General features: G+C 48.4%; 1 pseudogene; it reads left to right on the forward strand.

The window, feature by feature from the left end:
* The first annotated feature begins 263 nt into the window (after positions 1-263).
* Positions 264-6,982, forward strand: part of LOC115869861 — a 22,582-nt pseudogene continuing 15,863 nt past the window's right edge.

The following is a 6,982-nucleotide window of genomic DNA, read 5'->3' on the forward strand; positions in this document are numbered from 1 at the left end:
AACATGCCTTCACCTTCCACTCCTCTTTATCCTAGTCTGACATCAACTGTCCCTCCCGGAGCACTCTACTTCTCAGCTAGTTTAGAGAATCGATTGCAATGGCAACAAAGAATTCACAGACAATACTAAGGTTTATGGGGGTTTACTAGGTTAGTTAACAGGTTACTACAAGTCAGGATCAGAAAATATTTAGGACACAGTTCTTTCTCCTTTAGTGCCTCTTCTCAGCCATGCCAGCAAGCACAGTTTTCAGCCTCTCAGCCATGGGGACCCTTTGCCTCTGCCCTGCTCAGGCAAGTGTTACAAAATTCATTTAGGGCTAATAAGCTCCATGGGGCATATAACTTTACTCACTCAGTGGGCTCGGCAGCCTCCTGGTCTAACACTGCACCTTCCTTTTGTCTCATGGTCTCAGCTGGGCTCCTCTCCTCTACCTCATTGTCTCAGTGCTGCTGTGTTCACAACTTCAGGTCCACAACTTCCACTGGTGGCTCTTCTTTCTGGAGGGTTGCAGGATCCCTCTTCCTGCTTCTGAAATAGCTCTTTGTACCCAGTAGAATAGGAAATCAGACCAATCCCCAAGTAAGAATCTTCTACTGCTTATTTGCATGCTCCCACCCAGTCACTGGGTGAGCGTTAGATAGAAGAGTCACACCAAGTAATTTCACTTCACTGCAGACATGGATTGCCTATTCCCTTTTCCTAGTCTGTCTTAGTCTGGAAGTTCCGATGAAACTCCACCAAGGATGTCCATGGTATTTAAAATGTCAGTGGCTTAGCTTCCAGCATCACAGCAACATTAAAGCCACCAACTGAATCAAAGCCAAAGTCACTGCCATCGAGTCTTTGCTGACTGACAGTGACCCTCCCTGTAGGGCAGGGTGGAACTTTCCCTGTGAATGTCTGAGATGGTAACTGCTTACGGGAATAGAAAGCCCTGTCTTTCTCCCAAGGAGCAGCGGGTGGTTTGAACTGCCAGCCTTTCAGATCGCAGCCTGATGCATCACCACTATACCACCAGGGCTCCTCATGTAAGCCACCCCACGCGAACAAACTGACAGCCAAGTACTGATTGCAAAGAATCAGAGTATGAGACATGCTTCGGGCTTTCAAAACATTCATGGACAAATTTCATTACCTTGTAATTCTGTTTTTTCCACGAACTTTTTGACAGATCCTTTGAATTCTTTTCCCCTCACTTGTGAAATTTAATATCTTTTTCCAAAAATCGTTTTTACTTAAAATTTTTCCTTTCCTTTCAGTCAAATTTACAAAAAGTGTTCCCCCTCCAAAATGAAGAGATAATTCTTTTAATTGGTTGATACTAAGCCAAACGACTGATTTAACATTCAAACATCAGTTCTAATTAACAAGAAAGGCAGCAGAGGTCCCTGCTACCAGGCTCCCATGAAGAAAGGAACTTCAGAAGTAGCCAGATATTAGCTTCTTCAGGTCCTGAAGAAAAGTGAGCTAGTTCTTTGAACATTGCAATTTATGTACCAATTGCTAAAGCCAAGGACGAAGAACTTGGAGAATACCACCACGTTCTTCTGTCTGCAACTGAGCAAACATACAACCAAGATCCACTAATGGGGTGGGCGTGGGGCTGGGGTTCCCCCGCGGCTGGACCGCTTTATCCTCACCGACAAGGCCTGCCTGGGCGGTGGTGGCCGTCAAGTGAGTGGCCAAGGCGTCGGTGGAAAACCTCCGGACCCAGATGGAGATCCTGCAGGGCACCCGCACCCCCACCTCGTGCAGCTGAAAGGCTTCCAGTGGGCAAGGACAATCTGTGCTGGCCGCGACCCCTCGCTTCATCCGGGCCTGCGGAGGCAGCTTGAGTCTCTCACCCGCCCCTGGAGCCTCCGAGCACTCTGCCTAGCTCCTTGGAGAAGCCCCTGGCACGGGCAGCCTCCGGCTTCGCCGGGCACACGGCCGCGTGGGCGAGCGGCACGTCCTCCGGGGCTGCCCGCTCTGGGTGGCCCGCGTGGACTCTGGTCCGTGGGGGTCGTGCTCCACGAAGCTCTCTTCGGCAGCCCCCCTCGCCTCGAGGCCCTTCCCCGAGCTGGAGGGGCAGAGCCGGAGGACCCCGGTTCTCGAGCTCCCCCTGTGCCCCCGCTCCCCGGAACGGGACCCCGGCCGCCGTGTCTCCTTCCAGGGCTTCTTCGGCCACCCCTGGGGGGCCCCGCGGGGAGAGCCTGGCACGAGCGACCGGCCTGGTGGGGCAGGCCGGGAAGGACCGGGAAGGCGACGTGGCGGCCCTGCACCAGGAGGTGGCTGTCCAGCGGAAGGAGACACGTAAGGCAAGGATGGGCAGTACGTGTCCCGGGCTGAGGCGCTCCAAGCCATCGTGTCCTCCTCCACTCAGGCCCTGCGGAGGCAGGAACTGGCACCCGAGACCTGCTCAGAGGGATGGCCCCGGACAAGCTGCGCCTCTTGGCTGCCCTGGAGGTGGGTGGCTTCGGCTGCCCTGGACCTGGGCCAGCACGGCCTCGGGGTGCCACTGGGCTGGGCGTGGGAGCTGCTTCACACTGAGGTTCAGGACCCCGTGGCTTGAGCGGAATACCTGAAGGTGCAGGTCAAGATGAGGGCGTCCCGCTGGGCAGCAGAGACCCTGGACAAAGCAGGGCTCTCAGTCAGCTCTTGCCGCCTGCAATGGCATCCGTCAGGAATGGAGGGTCTCACACCACCCTCACCCCAGCTGGCCGGAATCAGTGGCCTGCTGGAGCATCCTGGGGAGGGAGCTTGCTGGGTGGGCAGTTCTAGAGGGTCCCCAGTCTTCCTACCCCACAGCTTGTCAGCTAGGAGCCCTGGGTCTTGGCCCTGAGGGTGAGGGCCTAGGACTCCCGGGAGAGCTTATTCGTGTGACCTTTACCTTGGAAGTTGAAGACTTGCTAGGCTCTGAGCCTGCCTGGCTGAACCCCCACCCCAGGCCAGGGACAGCATTTTTGTTTTAAGAAGGCAGGGGCCCTTCCCTGCTAGCAGCCAGCAGCCCGCATTCCCCTGTCCCACCCCTGCCAGGATTCCTGGGAGCTCTTATTCTAACTCTCTTCCCTCCTTAAACTGGAATGGGGCACTCAGGGACCACCCACCCCATGGTGTCTCCTCACCCCCAGAGGACTCCCCAGCCTTCCTGGGAGCTGACCCCTACCCACCACCTCGGAATTTTGAAACAATCCTTTAAGCATAACGAGAATGTTGTATGTATAGGGGTGGGCAGATTTGAGAAACCCAGCCCTGGTACCCGCCCTGGTCCAGAGAGCACCAGGGGAGGGGTTCTCATTCTCAACCCTCGGGCTTCCTGCTGGCCACAAAGCTGGCCCTGTGCTGGACTCGGGGCCTGCAAGGGACTATCATGGGAGCTGCCTGACCCACCTGTTTACCCACAGGGGAATCCGCATGGTGTGGGAGATGGGGGTCTAGGTCCGATTCTGCTCCCCTCTCTGGGCTTTGGGCCCCAGCCTCTCCAGGGGACGGTGAGTGACCTGGAGCAGAATGTACACAACTGGGGCTGCCGCCCCAAGTTCAGGGCCTGGGTGGCTTTTAACCCGTGTGCCCTCTGTTCCCCTTGAGGGAGACTGGGTGTGAAAACTGTAATTCGTGGTTTCTCTATGAAATTATGTTCTGTAAATAAAAAGATCCACTGATAATTACTGGCAATTGGAATGCAAAAGTTGGAAGGAAAAAAAAGAGGAAGGGAAGAGTTGGAAACATGGCCTTGGTGACAGAAACAAAACGAGCCTGCAGGATTGGGTTTTTCAAGATCAACGACTAGGCACTCTTCTGGTTCTGAGAAAGTATTAAAGAGTCGTTCTGTCTTCTGGCCTCTCCCATGCTGTTCTCCAGTGCAGGCAAGTAGGGACCCTTGAAAGTGAAAAAACAGGAAGTAGCTTGTACTTAGAGGAAGGCACGGTTTCACTTCCTGGGTGAATGAACCATTTTGTGGAACTTCAACCAGAAAACAGAATTCCTTATTGTGCAAAAAATTGGGCTTTGTAAGAGCACATAAACATTCTTTTTCAACACACAATGTGTTATTTTAAAGAGATATGTGACCCATGATTTTAGTAACTGAAGTGTTAAGTTGGCCAGGAAGGAGGATGTCAGTGGGTCTCCTAGCCTGCCTGCCTTGGCTGAAGCCCCAGGCATGCATCCTGCAAGAGGAGCGAGGCAGTGAACGGACCGTACAGCACCCTGACACTGTCCAGGGCAGAGAGTGGGACTGAGAGAAGGAACACCAACACTATTCTGCTCCAAGAAAGAGTCACTGCCAGGGAGCACAGGAGGACAAGAAAGAGAGATGACAGGAGAAAGGAAAAACTGAGTTCCTAAGAATAAGGGTCACAAAGTCTTGGTAACGGAATAAGTGGATGCTACCAATTTTTGTCACCAGATTGCACATGACGCCAGCCAGCCAGGCTGGAGTTCCACATAGGCGCTTCTAGGAGTTTGTTAGGAAGATGTGCCTCAGACTGACGTGCAGAAAGACGTCAAACAACAGAATGTTGTTTGATGGTATTGTATTAATACAATATTGTTGTATTTTAAAGTCTGATGTACACACCACCCATAGAGCTACAGGAACAACAACAATAAACGAATCTCAATGCTTCAGGTCAGGTGACAGAAACCCGCTGCCATCAACTTGATTTGGACTCAGAGCAACCCCGTCAGGCAGAGAGGAAATGCCCACGGGGGTTTCACGTCTGTAATCTTTGCAGAAACACACTGCCACATGTCAAGAGTTCCTTTAGCAGCAGAGTGCTTAACAACTATACCACCAGGGCCTCTTGTCCGGTGGAAGGGTATAGCAATGATTGCCACAGTGAAGATGTGCCAGGGGCCTTTTCTGTAGAGGAGTCAGAAGTGGGTGCTGGAGCTATTCTACCCGCATCTAGACCAGTGGTTCTCCACCTTCCTTTAATACAGTTCCTCATGTTGTGGTGACCCCCCAACCATCAAATTTTCTTCATTGCTACTTCATAACTGTAATTTTGCTACTGTTATGAATCAGGCGACCCCTGTGAAAAGTTCGCTCGACCCCCAAAGGGGTTGTGACCCACAGGTTGAGAACCGCTCATTTAGACCCTGATCCTTAACTCTCTTGATGGCTCAGCCTCTCTACTTGAAAAATGAGAATAATCCCTGTCTCTATCTCACTGGTATATTGTGAGAATTAAATGAATTATTACATGTAAACTGCTTAGAAAGGTTTCCTGCATCTATACGGAAGAAGATGGGTAAATATTATGATAAAATTATGATTCATGGATACTTTTTTCAATATTTATGTGTAGATTTAAGAAAAGTAGTTAGCATATCCAATCTATGTTAGAGTTATTAAAGCTCAGAACAGGTCCCTGGGTGAAGTAATCCACTGCTTACCTAAAGGTTGGTGGGTTACCCAGCAGCACCAAGAAAAAAAGGCCCAGTGGGCTCTTTCCATAAAGATTATAACCAAGAAAACCCTGAGTAGTTCTATTCTTAACAGGCAGGGGCGCTATGAGTCAGAATCAACTTGACAGCAACGGGTTAATATATACATACATATTTTGTAAAGCTTAGGATGAATCTAAATTCTTCAAGGGTGCTGATAGAAAGTTTGTGAAAAGAAAAATGGTAAATAAAATACTACAAGTTAATACACTAAAGGGAAAAATTGCTACTTTTCTAGCTAACTAAAATCAAAGAAGTATTGGAACTATACAATGTCTATTATATGCACTTTATACTTTAAAAATACCTTTTTATTCTAATGGCCTTGGGTCTAAGCATAAACCTACACAAAAAGGGATTTACAGAACCAATAACTATTAGATCAGCTGGTAACAAGATTGTTAAGATTTATTGGCATAAAATTCACACATCATACAATAGTTCAAGCATAGTAAGAAGAGTTGTGCAATCGTCACTACAAGTTTCAGAAGTTTTTATCTTTCTCATACTTGTTAGCTCCCCATTTTCCAACAACCTCCCTTACCATGACCCTAGGTAATTATTAATCCAGTCATCGTCTCTATAGGTTTACCTATCTGGATTTCATATACAGAAAATCATGGAGCAAAACCAAGAAACAAACAAATAAAAAGACAAAACAGGAGAAAACCTCAATTGAAAAGGAAGCAGACACTATGAAAAACTAAAACAACTTTGAAATAGGTCAAAAGGGAGATGAAATGATACGGTGTTACATTTTAACCTAATTACATCTGCTATAACCAACTTTACAATGTTCTCTGTCAAATAGCAAAGCTATTCATATCCCTGGACTATATTGGTGAGAGGGGATTCACTAGAGGCTTAATCCATGTCGGGACCCTGCAAATGGATCTTAGACTTCCACTATTATCTATAGCAGTGGTTCTCAACTTGTGGGTCGCGACCCCTTTGGCGGTCAAATGACTCTTTCACAGGGGTCGCCCAATTCATAATAGTAGCAAAATTACAGTTAAGAAGTAGCAACAAAAATAATTTTATGGTTGGGGGGTCACCACAACATGAAGAACTGTATTAAAGGGTCTCGGCACTAGGAAGGTTGAGAACCACTGATCTATAGCCTTCTGTAAACTGTTCCCAATTTAAGCTCTGGCACTATTCTGTCCTCGAGACTTGGATTTTATTATTTACAATCCTTGGATCACACAGGCTGTTGTGCTTCTTCCATGTAGAATTACTTGACGCCTCACTTAGATGGATGCTTATTTTAAGACAAGCCTTTAAGACAATTGACACTATTCTTTTTGATGGTGGGGAGCCATCTGATTTCCTTACCACACTTCGCTAGAGCACCCATATATTCAGTGATCCCTTCATGAAGTCAAGTAACGAGTAAAGCCAGGTCATAAGAACTTAATTGTATGCAAGAACACTTTGTTCTATTAAATTGGCATTCCATGATGCCCACCTTCCCAACACGATCACTGAAGACAAATGTGTGCATAAGCAAACATGGTGAAGAAAACTGATGGTCCAGCCTATGCAACCA

Source organism: Echinops telfairi, unplaced genomic scaffold (genome assembly GCF_000313985.2).
Source record: "Echinops telfairi isolate 266 unplaced genomic scaffold, ASM31398v2 ScPeMD7_2;HRSCAF=8, whole genome shotgun sequence".
Classification (NCBI taxonomy): domain Eukaryota; kingdom Metazoa; phylum Chordata; class Mammalia; order Afrosoricida; family Tenrecidae; genus Echinops; species Echinops telfairi.